Source organism: Miscanthus floridulus, chromosome 7 (assembly GCF_019320115.1).
Source record: "Miscanthus floridulus cultivar M001 chromosome 7, ASM1932011v1, whole genome shotgun sequence".
Lineage (NCBI taxonomy): Eukaryota > Viridiplantae > Streptophyta > Magnoliopsida > Poales > Poaceae > Miscanthus > Miscanthus floridulus.
The window spans coordinates 54,220,035-54,237,732 of NC_089586.1; the positions used below are offsets into that span (position 1 = coordinate 54,220,035).

The 17,698-nt window shown below is 44.0% G+C and overlaps 1 non-coding gene and 1 pseudogene across 1 annotated transcript; one reads left to right on the plus strand and one right to left on the minus strand.

Moving 5' to 3' along the window:
- LOC136465531 (galactoside 2-alpha-L-fucosyltransferase-like) overlaps positions 1 to 9,471 on the minus strand; it is a 13,230-nt pseudogene extending 3,759 nt beyond the window's left edge.
- Positions 9,472 to 15,474: 6,003 nt separating this feature from the next.
- LOC136468213 (small nucleolar RNA R71) lies at positions 15,475 to 15,581 on the plus strand. Its single transcript, XR_010761746.1, has one exon. It is a non-coding gene; the product is annotated as a small nucleolar RNA R71 (small nucleolar RNA).
- Positions 15,582 to 17,698: the final 2,117 nt, after the last annotated feature.

Sequence of the window (17,698 nt, forward strand, 5' to 3'; positions counted from 1 at the left end):
TACGCTTTTCAAATCTCGGGGCAAGATTTTTATAAGGGGGGAGGGCTGTAACACCCTAGGTGTTTGGCTTCCACATAATTGCATGTCATTTCATAAACATATGCATCATTTATGTCATCATGCCATTTGTCACTAAAACATGCATATGCAACATTCACATATTCTGTTTGTTCGTACTTTATTGCTTATGAATGGTGGTAGTGTAACATGTGAATGTAACATGAAATTCTCATACTTTGAAACATGGCAACATGGTAGTAATGTGACAAGTATAGAATAACAACAAAGTCATGCAACATATGAGTGAATTGCTTGTTTTAGTTGCTTTATCACATGTGATCTTTAGAAGTGGTATAACAATTTCGTAAAGTGGTTGATCATGGTCTATTACACCTTAACTACATTTAGGTTACTTGTTGGAACATTGTTCATGTAGATCAAAATGACCAAAATGCCCTCAAGTGAAGGTTTGACTAGAATTGACCCTTGGAGTGTCACTATTTGACTAATTCAAAAGACCAAATTAGAAACCTTGCATGGCTTTACACTCTTTACAAAAGTTGTAGCTAATTTATTAAGGAACAAAAGTTGTTTTATGGCCAACTCATGAAAATGTGTGGAGCATGGTCAAACATGGCCCACAAGTCAGATTTACATGCTGATTTCACTGAAAAATTTGTCTAAGTCTTAAACTGCATTTTCAGTTGCATCAAGCTCACTTTGGTTTCATGTAACTGCTGATCCATGGCGATTTAGGGCATGGTCCTTGAATAGAAATTGTAGAGGGATGGTACATCTACAATTTTCATGTATACTGTTTTTGCTATAGATTGATGGATTAGCTGTGTTGACGCATCGATTACGTGCTGTCAGTCATCACCATCGCGCTCTAAATCACCGTTTTCAGAAAACGTTTAGTAACGTCGTGGCCGACCAGTTTAGAGTTCACTGGCCACATGGCGCCACCTATTGCCGGCCTTCTACTCACGCAGGCCACACGCCGTGGATGCCCTGGCACGGCCAGCCGCGTCTTGAAGCCACCCCGCGCCTACCCGACCGAGTCGCCCGCCCCAGTTTGCATTTCTTCGCCTCCCACAGCGCAGCACCGAAGCCATCCGCCATTGCCGCGCGGACCTTCGCCCTTGCCTAGCTCCTGCATCTTGGCAAAAACGCGTCGCCCAGCCCACTCAGAGCCTCACCGTAGTCTTCTCTACCGCCTCCACCCCACCGTCGAGCCAATTTCGCCTGGGTAAGGACGAAATCGCCGATTTTCCCCACCACCGCCTTGTCGGACCTCGCCGAAGTTAGTGCTCCATGCGGCCAGCTCTCCTTGCGTCCTCCCATCCCCTCCTCTGCCTTGCGCTAGGTCTAAGGAGCACTAAGGAAGCTCGTAGGGTCACCGTTAGGGACTGCGACGCCGTCAGCTCGCTGGAGTCGGCCCTACCGTGGCCGTGCGCCGCCATTGCTCGTCGCCGACCCTGTAGCCGCGCCAAAAGCATCAATCAAGGACACGGCTAGATGCGCATTGTTGTAGTGAGCACCGTAGCACCGTTGCCTTCGCCGGAGAAGCCACCGGCGGTGAGTTGCACCGTCGTCTTCGTCCGCTCCCCTATTTTCTCTCACTGGCACGCGGGCCCCTCTCGTCAGTCGCCGTGGCTGAGGCGGGAGCCCAGCGTGGGCTGCGCCATTGTCTGGGCCGTGCCAGCGTTGCTCGCGGGCCGCCATTTCCTCGGGCCGGCCCAACTGTGGCTGTGATTTGTTTCCTTATTTTGTTTTGCTTTATTATTTCACAGATTTGTGTTGGTATTCAGAAATATGTATTTCCTAGTATATAGATCCAAATGTTATGGTTCTAATTTTGTTGAGTTCCTAGTATTGTCTAGTATTTAATAAAAATATTATATGAGCACATGTTTTAGAAATTCTGGATAAATTAAATAGGGCTTTGAAATGTGTTTTTGGATACATGCAAACTTGTTTGAATTTTATCTTACGTTTCTGTGGTCCAAAAATGATGAAATTTTATGGGTAATCTATTATTGCTTAGTAGAATCTCTGGTTAAAATTTCAGAGCTAGTGCATGTATAGTTTTTGAGTTATAGAATTCCTTTTTATCAATGGATGGATCTTGTGTGAATTTTCATAATTTTTCTATAGATCTAGTGTAGGTAAAATTTGGTGAGTAAGGTTCTTATGCTAGAATGATGCTAGGAAAAATGTGAAATCTGTTGCTTGACACTTTTCATTAGGGTTTCCTAATTATGCTAAAAAATGGACATACCACTTGTTATTTTGGATACAGCAAGTTCTGCTTGCTCAATGGCTTTAAAATTTTAATGGTAGTCTATGTGAAGCATGAGATAGCTACTGTAATTTTTGTAGATTTTTATGAATAGTTTTACTATATATTGCTTTAATCACCTAATTAACTAAATAAATTGGAAAAGGATATTAAATAATTTATTTAGAAGTTAGCACTATACTTTCTAGTGTTCCTCTGGTATGTGCAACAAGTTGGTAAGCTTGGTTTGGTCAAATTAGGCTTTTGCATCGTCATTAAATAATTAAGTTAGTAACCCTGCCGTTCTGGACAAATTCTAGGTTTACTAGAATTTGATTTAGTTAACGTAAGTATCATGCTATGATGTTTACAATTGTTTTGTAGAGAATTTCATAAGCTTTCCAGAATGTCCTCATACAAGTCATTTGGAATTGTAGAACTCTGGTTATGATTGAATTAAGGGACTACTTGTATGCATACGAAGCTTTAAATGTTAAATTATGTATACCTTTACTATTTCTAAGTTTATGGTAATGTTCTTAGGTGTTAGGCCTTTAACTAAAGATGAGCATCTTTACCTTAGGTTATGCAAGTTAGGTAAGTTGATCTTGTTCTTCAAGTTAAGATTAGATACATGTTTTAAAGTGATTTGAATAGAGCTATTCTTAATCGGTAAACGAGTGTCCAGTGATGTTTCATTAAACACTTACTGTGATTCATTCATCATGAGCATCATGTCATTCCTTATGCATCCATGATATTTATCTTGTGCATCGGCATGCAATAGGTGTTCCGGAGGGAGTTACGCTTCTAGAATTCGAGCCAGTACTTCTGGAGGAGCAGCAGCAAGCTCAGGAGCAGGAGGTGCAGCCCCCCGAAGGAGTCAACGAAGAAGTTCTTGAGTGCCCCGATCACCAACCTTCATCTTTTCTGAAAGGCAAGCCCCAGAGCATTCTAAGTCTCCTATGTTTTAAAATGGTTACTTTGAGTATCTTTAGTTATTGATGCATTAAGTGATAGGAATTGGATGCGAACACTTCTTGCATATATATCTATTCCTTGGCCAGTATACGTACCCTGAATCCTAATTAGGTCCAGGAGTGAATCAAAGCTTAGCCATGCTTAGACCGGTAAGAGTCAGGTGATTTCCTATCACTTGCATATTAGGAAAATGTCTGGTCACGGTTGGCTATAATTGCTATCATGGAGAATAACCATGTGTTAATAATGAATTGTGACCGGGCGGGAGGTCGATAGAGAAGCAACAAGGCAAGGAGGTCTTGGGTGTGGATCTATCCCCATCTATGTCGGTTAAGGACCGATTCGCTGTACGTCCTCATGTCATGTTGAACGCATGCCTATCACTTAGTTGGCCGGATAACTCGTTCCGACCGCGAAGCCGAGTAGCTCAACTCAGGCCGGAAGACCGAGGAGTGAAAGTGCGCACCCTGGCAGTAGTAAGGATGTGCGGGGAGCTATTGGTGTAAGTCCTTGGTGAGATTGACCACCTGGCAAAGTGGACTCCCTGAGGGTGCGGCGCTGCTCGGAGCCGCGATTCCTGAGATGTACCAAAGGTGACCTAAGGCTGCCTTCGCGAGGTATGCCTAGGTTTGTGTTAGGAATACCCCTCTAGCTAGATAGGAATCGATTCGAATCGCTGTCTCTCCCGGATAGTGAGAACTTGACTGAGCAGCAGCAACGTAGATGCACTTAATTGAACTTGATGGTTAAATCGATGATGATGATGATACAACATTATACCGGATATGGTTACTAATGTTTGGAGTTAATCAATTGCTTGCTCTAGTACAGGTGCTAATCTAGTTGATAGGTTAATAGTGTTAAATTGCTGCTTACTCATAAATCAAATTATGTTCTCATATCACTAAAGCTTTTATGCAAAATGGTTGTCAAGCTAGATCCACCGATAAAGCCTTGCATAATCCTTGGTGTCATTTATTTCTGGTTTACGACGGGTAAGTCTAGCTGAGTACCTTCTCATACTCAGGGTTTATTTCCCCCTTGTTGCAGATGACGTGCTCTATAACGGCTACTGCAAGTATTGTCTCCACCCTACAGGGGATGAAGACTAGATCATGGGCATGATCATCTATATTATCTTATCTTACTGCTTTTGCTGGAGATGACTTTGGAACTGGCTTGTATTTGAACTAAGTGTGTGTGATGGTGTTAAACTACTTTGCTTCCGCTATTTGTGAACTCGTTTTGTAATAACTATGTGTACTCTGATGTATGTAGTACTTATGAACTACTTGTGAAATGGATGTAACATGTGGCTTGTTATGTTGAATTACTGTGATCTTGGTTGTATACAAGTTGGTTTGAAATCCTTCGTGGATTCAGTTGACTACCAGGTTTATATGGGTTCAAGTATGACAGTTTGATCACTCCAGTGATTGCTTTTGTACTTGTGCTCTTATAAATTGGTCGGTTCTGTTACAGCCATATTATATGTTATTATGGTAGCACAACATTTTCCATTTTTACACCTTCATAAAAGTTATAACTTATTTAAAACCATTTATCAAGCACTAAACAAGTTAAATCAATAAATCAATCATACTGCATCCAATGAACCTAAAATTTTTAACACAACACACATATAGCATCAGTAGCTTGCCATAAAAATTTTACATCATTTGGAGCACCACAACTATAGATATTAATTTGGCCATAGAAAACCCTAATTAACATAGATGAAATTTTATAGCAAAAACTTTCTACTAAAGAATGTCATATTTTGACTCTACATTCACAAGGATTCCAAAACATTTTCATTTGCTATTTTATAATTTTTCTATGATTTACTATGATTTTTTCAATGTTTCAGCTAGTTTCTTGAAAAAGAAAAAGAGAAACCCTATAGCACACTATTCATCTAAGTCTATAGCTTTGTAGTTAGGCCCTTCCCTTTCTTCTTTTTTGAGCATGAGGTCCCCGACGCGAGTTGGAGCAGAGGAGGTCGACGGCGGCTCAACTCCCAGCCGGTGGAGGGCCTCACCGGCAACTAGCGATGAGCGGGAGCAGAGGAGGTGCTCGGTTGTACCCACGGCAAGTGCCTACTCTGCCAGAGGCGAGCCAAGGTGGCTCAGCCACATGCGTGCGTAGTGCATAGAGGCACAGCTCCAACGACTGTCGCCTACAGTGGGGATGAGGCTAGAAAAAGGGGCACCTCGGGGCGACGCGCTATGGTGGAGGTGCTGCGCTTGTTGGTGGGGCGTGAGGGAGCTCGAAGGTGGGGAACGCAGCGGTGGCATGGAGACCGACAAGTGGCCATGGTGGCCATGACCATGGTGATGCTTGGTGTCCATGCACTAGTGGAGGTGAGGAGGAGATGGAGGACGAGCACACGTGCTCTGCTCTAGGGATGGAGGGCGTGGCTGTGAGCATGGCTCGCGCGAAGGTGGCCAACATGGCATAGAGGAGCAGGGCTGTGTGGAGACCAGGGCATAGGAAAAAGCGGCCACGTCCGCATTTCATCAAGGACATGGTGGGCATGCATGAGCTCAACTTCGGCTCCCATTTTTGGTATATTCAGGACAGATTCGGATCTAGGCGCCTATACAAAAGATCTTCACTTTTGATAGCTCTATAACTTTGATTAAGGATGCATTTGCTTAATTCCTCCTATTTTGGACTTAAATTGGTGGTTGGATATGGTCATTAAGGACCGCCAACAAATTCCCCTAAGCTTAACCTTTGCTCATCCCGAGCAAATAGGTAAGTCATTGGTTGTTGATCAGGAGTTGCTACTATCCCGAATATAATTCTTAAGTGACATGCCTATAACAAAGTATTCTTCCACAATTCAAATAAGTTGGCATTTTTATCCACCCTTTATCTTGATCCCTGTGGGGCGTCTAGCTTTTCCAAGTTCTTGGGCGGTTGCAAGATAGAATGGTTATAATAGAATCACCAATCATTTATTCCTTGAACAACTGTCTATCTAGAGGTTTTATGATTATTGCAAAATAAAAGTAAGTTTCTCAAATGATTCTCTTGATCGCTCAATGTGTATGAAACCTCACCAAGGCATTTGATATTTTCCTTCTTTTCATCCTACCACTAAAGCCTTTTTTTGGAGTTTTGGGTAGGTATGAAATTGAGGAATACTTGCATCATATATTTTGCTAAGTCAAAAATCGGACCACAAGGAGATGCAAGTCATACACTTTGATCAAGACACGCAAGTGTATAGAATTTTTATAACTTCCTAATTCTAAAATATTTTTTTACTCCTTTGAATCATGAATCTCTCTCTCTTTTTGGATGAATGCCTTTTATTCGAACGTATGGGCTATATTTATTTCCTTCTTTCTTTTCTTTTCTTTTCTTCATGCTCTTTGGCATGCATTTTTTTCTCTCATGCTTTCTAGCATAGCCCACACTTTTCTTTTTGGCATATGAAACTTTTTAGGAAGAGAGACTCATGATAGATGAATGGAGTAATTATTTGGTGGACGGAATAAGCATGTTTTTATGTAACTCTCAGTGTAAGAGTTATCAGTTTATTTATGGGTGTACGTGTGTCTTGATCATGGGCGCATGACGAGAATCTCAACAAGGGTCACAAACAATTTGACAAAGCTCAATGCAACAATAAGTAGCAAATGACTAAGGTTTTGTATGTGAATATTATGTCATATGGCCTTGGTAGGCATTCATAATCATTGAGGAACTTTGAATTTTAGCATTTTTGAAATTGAAAACTTTGGATGTCTAGTCTCTCTTAGAACAAAATCATAGCAAATTCTATTTGTACCATATCATGACTAGCAACAACTTAGAAAAGGACCATGCGTTTGCAACCCACAAGTTTTCAAGTTTTCAGGATGAGACATTTTTTAGCCAACAAACCTAAATCTTGGGGAAAACTAAGTTACAGCCTAGGCACAGATGAATTATAGATAGGGCAACTATTTATCATTTCAACTTAGGAGAAACTAAACATTCTTAAAACATGTATGAGAGTGGAATTCATTTTTTTGGTATTTTTATCATATTTCATTTTTTTGGTATTGTGGGGGGTACGATCAAGGATACCAACAGCAGACTACATGGGCTACGCTGCTAGGGGTGGTCCAGCCCATAAGACGAAGGCTTACGGTGCATGGTACTCCTCGGCATGTACCGCAAGACATCAAGGGCGATATCCTGAAGATGCTATGAGATCTGTTAGGATACGTTCAATCCTATGATTTCTGTAATCTGTTATTACTTACCGGTTATCTCCTAGATCTAACCGACTTGGAACCCTGCCCCCTAGCTACATAAGGTGGGTAGGGGACCCCTCAAAACATACACAATATCATACGATAGCCAATACAAACCAACAGACCATAGGAGTAGGGTATTACATCGTGCAGATGGCCCGAACCTGTCTAACTCTTGTGCCTCTGTTGCCTCCTTGTTCTTGATTACGCGCACCTCTACCGATCAATCTACCTTCATGGGATACCCCTCGGAGGACTACCGATGATATTCTGTTGACAGTTGGAGCACAAGGTAGGGGTGTGCGTGTTGTTTCCATGACGAACAAGATGGTACATTTTGTAGGCTCTTTGTCCTCTCTAAAGCCTGGCCAAATCTTTACGGTTGGATCAATCTCCTGGGTCATCAATGCTAACGGAGACGCAGAGATCATCGAGCCGGTGCAGATCAATTCTACACCGACCATGCCAACACTTGCAACTATAGATCCGATCTCAGAACTGCCTCCAAGGTCGTCTTCACCAACAACTCGCCACTTGCTCCCATGCTAACCAAGGAAGCAGATCGACAATGATGATCTGATCGCATCCATCAATCAGGTTGGCCAGAAGCTCACCGACTGCCTAAACATCATAGAATCAGCTCTGACCACTCTGGTTCTACGCCAACCACCCTCCGATTCTGATCTATCGAAGGCCGATCAGGAAACTCTAGGGGATATGGCCACCATCCATCATGATGCCCTAAGGGGCAAATTCACCAACCAAGTGGGAGATATCTATCCTCTCACCGACCCAATCATTGACCAACTCTCGCCGACTGTCAATATGCTGCAAATCGGCCGATGTCCTGAAGCATCCCTCCACACCATCCTAGAGGAAAATCCAGACTCGGAGTCCTAGGGCTCTATGGAGACTATCGCCAAAACCGCCACCGTCCAACCTCCTTTACCACGCTTCCGTGGAGGTGGGATTTTTAATGTCAGCGTCGATAGGCCTCCGTGGGATGGAGAAATCGATGTGGACCACGTAGCTCGTGTCAATAGAAACGCCAACCGTGCGCAGCACTGAGTGAAAGAGGCCATCATTGTGCTAGCTGAGGCTGCTCGCAATGGAGAACAACTTGACTCACATGGGAGGCCATGCCCACTCTGCTGCAACCTTTACGATGAATTCATCCATGTTGATGACCATGATGTCTACAAGACCCCAAGCGCCAACTTGGCAGTGGCCGCCAATGATCTTGCTCGACTCGAGCAAATGCCAGAGGTCGCCAAGGTTGCCATAATGCTTAAAGCTATGCACTGCCAGGTCAATGAGATCCACCAGGGTCAGGGACCTTCCTACTCAACAAGCTTGAATCACCGATCTACCATGCCAAGATCCAATCGCTGCCCTAGCAGAAGCCGTTTCGTTGATAAACATCATGATGATGGATAACCCCTCTAGGTTGGAGCTAGGGGGAACCATATCAACTACCCTCACCAACTTGACCAAGAGGTTGACTAAGATGTCCAAGCACACATCAACAATCTTTGGGATGCATGACATCATAATGATGGGTGTCGTTTCTCTCGGCATGAAGAGGAAGTACGCTGGCATCAAGAATACGAGCAAGAGCTACCTCCATGTCGATACAGTCGAGCATTGGCCAGACTTTAGCCACCACGGTGTCAAGTTTTCCCCTCTAGATTTTCGCCTCCAGCTCCAGCACATTGAACTATGCCTTGGTTCTTTGATGGTATTATGTAGAAACCAAAGAGATTCATCAAACGAAGAAATCATTTCAGCAATAACTCTGACAACGAACTACTCACCTTCTAGATCCTCAACTAGTTTCTCCACTCGCCCAGACGCCTTCTCCTTCTCCTCTTGGAGGTGACTGATGACTGGACACAACTGGCCAAGCTCTGCATCTTGCTCTACAAATGTAATAGTCAACAGCAACATCAAGACCATTCGGCAATACAGAACAAATTCACCGATCTGCAGTACCTTTCTTCTATTTAGAGACGCTTTTCAGCTACTCGGAGGTGCGCCCTAGCTACTCGAAGACGCTTTTTAGCTGCTTGAAGGTGCACTCCAGCTGCTCAGAGATGGTCTTCAACTGCTCAGATAAGATGCCCTTTTGGTACTCTAGGTCCTTGGTGTTTGATTTAGCAAGATCCCTTTCGCACTGGGCCCTCTGGATGTTCTTCACCATTAGTTTCATTGCCTCCTTTAGCTTCTCGTTCTCCTCGGTGAGGGCTCCATCCTTTTGATCAACTATTGCCATTGTACGGCAGTTCGCACTATGCCCTACAAAGCACCAAGACTATAGAGGACCATAGTTTCCAACACCAAAGACGGACACAGTTGACGCAATACTAACCTCAATTTGCTTCATAGCTATGGAAAGGGTGGACCATAGCCTCTTCACCTCCCTGGTGGTGTCCTCCTCTTCTACGACCATAATCTCCTCCCCTCGCTTGTGGAAGATGTGAACGGTTTGAGCTCGTGATCCTTCACGCTCAATCTCCTCGACCTTGTCCTCTTCCTCCATAGCCAGTGGCACTCCCTAGGGGCTCGGTGGCCGCATAGAGCTTCGGACCATGCCCTGCAGCATCTCAGGGCGCATTGCTTGCTCCTCTAACACTGTCGGCCTCTGCGCCCTAGATTTTGGCCTGATATTGGTAGCTCCTGGTTTTGCCCTCAAAGACTCGATGGCTCTCACTGTTGCTCCTAGTGTCTCCATCAAATCACCCGCTGTTGTCGCCAAATGCTCTCCACCTCCAACTCCATCAACAGTGGTGGTCGAATCCTTCACAAACAGACGAGCGCCCGAGGACTCTGGGATAGAGTCCGTCCATAATGTCTCCACCCTAAGACCAGCCCCTGGCTGCTCACCAGTCTAGCCTGAAGGATTTAGATCCTCAATGCGCCCCGTTTTGCATCAGATTAGCTCATCAATCACCGTAATTATGAAAATCGGATAGCTACCGATCCAATGCAAAAATACTTACACATTAGCTTCCTGATAAATGGTACTGAACTAGTGCTACCTCCCCGAGCACCCAGGAACTGCTCTGGGGTCAACTCGCAAGTATTGGGCTAGAGGTCTTGTGGCCCCCACTGTCGATGTCTCCTCCTACTACTGCTCAAGGACTCCTTCCCCTCCCTTCGATTACACCTCCACACGTGTGTTGCGCAACGACATTTTGGTGCTCAGAGGGGGAGCTACTAGAGCCCCATCATCATCTGACACCCCGAACATCACCGCACTCTGTGTCTGAGCAGTCTGATCATCACCAAGTGAGATGCCGATTGGCTTACAGGGAGCTACATCCACCGTTCTTCTCTTCTTTTAGGCCGACTCATCTTTCGCCGCACCTTTTCCCCATGAACTTTCTCCGATACTAGGGGGGACTCACCTTCCGACCAGCACCTTCGCCTCTGGATAAGGATGAGGTGCTGATGGCACCTTCCTCCGGTTAAGTGGTCGGCCTAGCATCCATTGCCTTTGGCCAATCGCTCCTCGGCATGCCCAAGAAGTACGCTGCCTGTTCCTGCCAATGGATCTTTCCATAAATGAATTAGTTCACTATTCAGCACCAGCATGGGATAAAAAGCACTAGGAACAATAGTCGAGATTTTTACCTGAGGAGGTGGGTTCCTACAGTTGAAGGGTTTTGGCTGCCTTGGTATGGTGTACGACACATTGGGAATGAATAGTTCAGCGGTCCAGTGCAGCACAGCCTCCTTCGCTAGTTTCTCTATCCTCTCCCGAGTGCCATCGGTATCTCCTTTGAAGTCAAAGCCCACATGGGCCCTCTCCTTGTAGGGCTGGGCGCAGCGTAGTATGAAGTTCACCGCCACCACCACTCCGCTCATCTTCATGCCCCCTATTAGCTCGAGGAGCTCCTTCACCTATTCCATATTGGCACTGGTTGGTTTCTCCGACTAGCTCCTTTGATTCTCTAGAATCTAGTCGACATCGCATCAGATGGTAGGATGACTTTGCTTCATATAAAACCACCTGGTATTCCACCCCTTAAGCGAGTTTTTTAGCGGCATAGGAATGTATTCGCCCACCATCCCATCATGGAGCTGTAGATACACACCACTGACAACTTTGGAACCGCCCCCTCCTTTCTTCTTGAGCCAAAAAAGTGTCGGAAGAGATTGAAATGGGGAAGAATGCCAAGATAAACCTCACAGAAGTGGATAAACACATAAATGTGCAAAATAGTGTTTAGATGAAGATTACACAAGCTCACTCCCCAATACTCCAACAGATCCTACAAGAAAGGATGTACCGGAAGCCCTAATCCATGCCAGAAGTAATCTTTGAATACAACAAGTTTGTCGGTGTGTGGCATCGGATAGGGCTCACTGTTGACCGGATGCCATCCGACGGTGACACGGTCAGGAAGAATGCCTACCTCCACCATCTCATTGAGCTCTGTCTCCCCCATGAGTGACGGTACCCATTCCTTATCATAGATCACCCCGGCGACCGCCTTCTTTGCATTACCACCTCCCCTCTTCGACGCCATCTCTTAGATCTAGAGTGCTTATGAATGCAAATGGGTTAGCGTGAGGGCAAGGAGGAAGATGAAGTGGTAGAGTGGCAAAGGTGGGAGCATGGACTATGGTGATGTAGTTATAAATACACCCAACCCACTTTTCGCATTCAAGGGTTTTTGGGAAACCGCACCATGCTGATTTGCGCCCTTCTGAATTCCCCAAAGCGGCGTGGTGGGCCGTTATCTAGGCTTCCGTGCAACTATGACCCATATCGCTCATTTTTCGACGCAATTTGGTACTACACACCGAATATTCACCGACCACTCCGCAATACCATCAAGGCTCAGTAATTTCTACTATACAGTCATTACTTTGGTTTTTCTCCATGATTTCAGTAATCGGCACTTCTTGATTTATTCGAGATTTCCACTTGTGGCTTGGGGACTACATCATCATTATGACTTGGTTTTTCACCACACTGGGGACTTTTTTTTCCTGGTTACTGTTGTTTCTGACCCTGGCACCATGTGACCATGTCACCTACTGTCAGGCTCAGGGACTAAGTGGGCACACTTCACCTTGCGGTGAATGTGTGCTTTTCATTTTAGGGCTTAGCCCAAGGACTGGTTGCCTACTCAGCTGGTTTTCTGCCTTTCTTCTACTTTCTGAACCCTGGCACCACATGACCACGTCACCTACTATCAGGCTCGAGGACTAAGTAGGCACACTTCACCTTGCAGTGAGTGTGTTTTCTTTACTCTGGAAGACTCCATGCCTGTTGAAGTTGAAGAAGACTATCTCCCTCTCTCGTGGTCGAACTCTAAGTGGGCACACTTAGTTCACTGCGAAGAAATTTTTGATTTTGAACTTGAGCTCCATATATCCCTCTAACAAGCCTTACTTGAGTAAACCCATGCTTGGCCAGACAGTTAAGTTGGTCGGTTATAGTCCACAACTGCTCAGTGACTCATTAGGGTGGTCGAACTATGAGTCTGATTGCTTGACTTTGTTTACACCTACACAGACAAGCTCAAGATGGCGTTGTACAGTAGATACAAGGCGCTCGGGGACTAGCTGTGGGGGGTATGACCCTGGATACCCATGTCAGACTATATGGGCTGCGCTACTAGGGTGGTCCATCCCACAAGATGAAGGCTTACGGTGCATGGTACTACTCGGCGTGTACCGCAAGACATCAAGGGCGGTATCCTGAAGATGCTACGAGATCTGTTAGGATACGTTTGATGCCATGATTCCTATAATCTGTTATTACTTACTGGTTATCTCCTAGATCTAACCGACTTGTAACCCTACCCCCCGGCTATATAAGGCGGGTAGGGGACCCTCTCAAAACACACGCAATATCATACGATAGCCAATACAAACCAACAGACCATAGGAGTAGGGTATTACATCGTGCAGACGACCCAACCCTGTCTAACTCTTGTGTCTCTGTTGCCTTCTTGTTCTTGATTATGCGCACCTCTACCGATCAATCTACCTTTGTGGGATACCCCTCGGAGGACTGCAGGCGATATTATGTCTACATATAATTTTTAAAAATTGATTTTTTTAAAAGCTAATAAATAAATAAATAAATCTAAAAATTAAAAAAATGCGAGAAAGATACAAGGTACCTCTGCGGGGGTCCTCCCCCAAGCTAGCTCATTGCCTATGGTCTGAGTTTAATTGGTGATGGCTCTGAGGTAAGTTATTCGTTTTATTTATTATATTTTTAGATCCATACCTTTGTTTATTCCACCCATGTCTATACTTAGTAGTTTTTGGTACAATGATCAAACTTGACGTTTAATTTGATCAAGGTAGTCTAATCAACCTAAGCACCATGCTTAATTTGAAAAGTTTATGAAAGTATGATTGCACAAAAAATCATACCCAAACCGAAACATACTTGTATAGAGCATGGTAGGATAGCTAGAATTTATTTAATGGTAAAGAAAGGTGAATTTTCAACTTTTTATTACTATTTTAGCATAACTATAGTTTTATTATAAGGATTCTAAGTTTTGAGCAATTATTTAATTATAAAGGATAACTACCGATTTACCTTTGGTAAGGGCTCACCGTTTAAAGTTCAATGAGCAGGACTCTTCTTCCTTCACTTTTTGCTTGACGATGGTACACTCATGCTTGAAGAAGTGGATGTGAATGTTGATCCTTTTACCTGCCATACCTATTTGATCCCTTTACATGGTTGGTTCTTGGGCTAGTTTGTTTTAATATATGTTTATGTATGTTAAACCCTTTAAATGGGCATCTTATTGTCTGGCCTTGAATATGGAAGCTAACGTGCCCCGATCCCATGTGAATGACGACATTGGTTGTGTTAAGAAATGGCCTCCCTAGGAGGAGGGGAACTTCCTCATTGTGGCCCATATCTAGCATGATGAAGTCCATGGGGATGTAGCTATTTTGAATGTTGACCAAGATGTCCTTGGCTATTCCCTCTAGATTCTATGAGGACTGATCCACCATCTGCAATCGAAAGCATGAAGTGGACAAAGGTCCACCCAGTATTTTATCATATATTACCTTGGACATGATGCTGATGCTTGCTCCAAGGTCGCAGAAGGCATTGTGGAATATGTTTGGGCCAATTAAGCATGTGATCATTGGGCGGCTAGGATCTTCTTTCTAGGTAATGAATGGAGGATTCACTAGATAATCATAGTTCACCCGACATGGAGGCTTACCTAACCTTGTTGAGACCATTTTAACAGATTCGAGAGAAGATTAAGGTTGCCTCAGAATCTTTCCCGAATCAGAAATAGGTATAGCAACAGCAATCTGAGCTAACTGAGTTTCTATCATTTTGTTAAAGCTCAATTGATTCCTAATAGAAGTTAAACCTTCAATTTTGGTATTTATGTTTTCAAGCATTTTGTCATTAAACATAAGCTTTTTAGTGATATTTTCATTGATTTTAGCTTGACCTAGCACTAGGTCCTTCAAGGAGGGTTGCTATGAATTGAAATTTGAAATGAAATTCAAATTGTAATTATTGTTACCTCCTTGGAAGCGTGACTGATTATTATTACCATGTCGGAACTCGTTGTTGATGTACGATGCTTCTTCACATGTCTTGGGGCAATCATTCCTCGAGTGTCCGACTTCACCACAAACTTCGCAAATCATTTGTGAGTCCATGGCCTTGACAGTGCCTTTCATAGCTTCTTTGTCGGTGGCACACTCATCAAGTCTCTTCAATAGCAAATTCATTTTTGTGACAAGTATAACTGTCTCCTTCATGGTATGCAGGCCTTTTTATTGTGTTCTTTCTTCCCCTAGCTTTGATTGGACACCATCTTCTCGATGAGAGTCGTAGCTTCATCGATGGTGAGGGAAAGAAACACGGATCCAGTAGTGGCATCTATGTGCCCCTTTGACATGGGCATTAGCCCATCATAGAAGTTTTGGAGCATGAGCAAATTCTCTGTCACGTGGTGCGGGCATGCCTGGATGTAATACTACAGCCTCTCCCATGCCTCAGGGATAGATTCCATGGAATTATGCTAGAAGTTTGAAATTTTCCACCTTAGGGCATTGGTTTTGCTGATGGGGAAAACTTCGTGAGGAACGCCACGAAACATTTGTCTCGCATGTTGACGTCTTCCTTTTCCATGTAAAACCACTATTTTGCCTTCCATGCGAGGGAGAAGGGAAACAAATAGAGTCAGATGCTTGCTGGTGCAACGTCTTTTATGATGATGGTGTTGCACAACTCAAGGAAGTGTTAGAGGTGTGCATTCGCGTCCTCACTAGGCAAACCACCGAACTAATTTGCCTACACCATCGTAATTAGGCCAGTCTGGAGCTCAAAGTTTCCAGTGCCTGTGTTGATAGCGGGCCCAATGGGCATGTTGGCAACAGTGGGGGTGGAGTTGGCATTTAGTGACCTGGCCATAGCGGTAGTAGTGGATGGTGCGGGGGTGACAGGTTCAACTGCCGGTGGAGTAGCGGAGGAAGAAGCGGTATGGGACCTATTCTTCCTTAGGAGCGCTTCCGGATTATCGGTGTAGTTTTTCAGCAAGACGAAACCGGTCATACACTATCCTATTTTCATCCACAATAGTAAGAAAACAAGCAGAGTTAGCCTGCATAAACTATGGCTACCATTATATGCACGTGATCATGATCATGTCCTATTAGATTGTTTTAACCTATGCCTTCCCCAGCAATGGCGCCATCATCAAGTATGGAGATGGAATCCATTCCTAGCAACGACACTAGAATGCATGTTGGTATTTCTTAGCACCATCACTAAGATTTGGATAAATCTTAGCAACGCCACCAAGGAACATCAACACGATAGTTCTTAATGATTACAGAAAATATCCACAAGCGCATAGATCTATTGTTGTAGTATTTCACTCAGAAGTATTTAGAGTATGGTTATTTATATTTTCTCAAAGGAAGGCAAGGTGTAAGAGTCTAGCATTGGTATGAACAAGATTGCATCCTTGCATAGTGAACCAATAGTCTATGATAGGGGTACACATGGTATTTCAAATATAGCGGATACACATCTAGGCCAACCTCAAGGATAAAAGGAAAACAAAGAATAAAAGAGTGTTCCTAAGTGGAGCAGGCATGTTCTAATATAGTCATGCCAAGAACAGTTGATGATCATACAAATTACATGGTTAGAACTAGAACTAAGTGTAAGATGGATAGGGAGATCTCCGAACAGTAGTCTATCAGCAAGCACGATCGACTTTAAGACTCGTACACAATACCCGAACATGGGGGATTACAAGGGATGAACAGGGCTGTCGCTACCAGCTGCCTACCCCTCAACCGTGGAGTATCGTCATATCTGAAGGTCATGCACCCAGGCACCATGCTCGTGTACAAAGAAACTACCCAGTCCCATTGGGACTTTGACCCTATCGATCGACAAGCATAGGACATGGGTAAACCCAAAGGAATGGCGAACTGCCACCTCAACTTAGCTCTACTCCTAATCATACAAGTCATATGAATGATTAAGCATAAAGTTCTATATGTTAAGCTCATAGCATAGAAACTATATGCTAGTTCATATGTAATGATTATAACATGAAAACTATACTCTAGTTCTATAGCACAACTATATCGATAATATGAGAGCAAGACTCTAGAAGAAATTCTCATTGTATTCATACCAAGATTTCTCTCTTTCTCCCAAGGAGCCAAGTTCTCCTTGATAGCTTTGCTAGCTCCAAATACTACTAAAAAGTAAAAAGAGTACAAGTGGAGGTGGAGGTGTAGAGCCCAAATTGAGGTGTGTCTTGAAAGGTGAGCTCCACCCTTGCTTTTATACATGCTTGAGGTCGGTTTGGGCATGGAAAAATAGGAGACTATCTGATACCGCCTTAGCATGCCACCATGCAACCATTAATTGAAGCTGGGTCCGGGCCACGCCACCTAGGGTGCAGCCATAGCCTGGCTGGCTCACATGGCCACCACCTTTGCTAGGTGGGCTGGTGGTTGGGCCTAGGCTCCTTGCACGTTGGTGCTCGGCCCCGGTTTGTTGTGTAGGTGGGATTTTGCATTATTGTTTGGTGTAGGATCTGCATTACTCTTTGTCTGATGGCGTATTTTGACTATAATTCCCTTGTATTCAAGTATGAGTCTGCAAAAATAGTGAATCTCCAATACAAGTGGAACTATGTCAATA